This window comes from Microcebus murinus, chromosome X (genome assembly GCF_040939455.1).
Source record: "Microcebus murinus isolate Inina chromosome X, M.murinus_Inina_mat1.0, whole genome shotgun sequence".
NCBI lineage: Eukaryota > Metazoa > Chordata > Mammalia > Primates > Cheirogaleidae > Microcebus > Microcebus murinus.
The window spans coordinates 63490384-63490846 of NC_134136.1; the positions used below are offsets into that span (position 1 = coordinate 63490384).

General features: G+C 44.9%; 1 non-coding gene across 1 annotated transcript; it reads left to right on the forward strand.

Annotated features, from left to right (window-relative positions):
* LOC142866119 (small nucleolar RNA SNORA51) lies at positions 1 to 135 on the forward strand. Its single transcript, XR_012916179.1, has one exon. It is a non-coding gene; the product is annotated as a small nucleolar RNA SNORA51 (small nucleolar RNA).
* The last annotated feature ends 328 nt before the right edge of the window (positions 136 to 463 follow it).

The following is a 463-nucleotide window of genomic DNA, read 5'->3' on the forward strand; positions in this document are numbered from 1 at the left end:
GGCAACCCAGGGAAAGGGGAGAGGATAAATGTTAGAAGTGTGGAAAGGTAGAAAAAGGAGGCAGAGTAAAGCTACCCCATGTACACCCCAGCCTAGGCCCTGTGCCTGGTCTGTATTGTGAATGGGGGAACATGGAGAAAGAATAAAAGAAGAAAGAAAAAAAGAAGTGTGGAAAGGAAAGACACTTTAAAAGGGAGTGTCTAGACTGCAAGAAAGAGGAAAAGAGAATACCCTTCATGACTTTTGATTAAGAATTGAGGGGAGGGGGGGTCAGGGACTCTTATATTGAAAGGTCCTACCAAGAACCCTAGATAAATTTGGAGGTGGAACCACAAGGAGAGGAAATCACCTTCCTTGTTGACTCAGGAGCTGCCTGCTCCTCTCTAATGTACCATCCCATCACTATGCAAGTGTCCAATGAATGTCTGCTTGTATCAGGGGTGAAAGGGGAAAGTTTTAACAC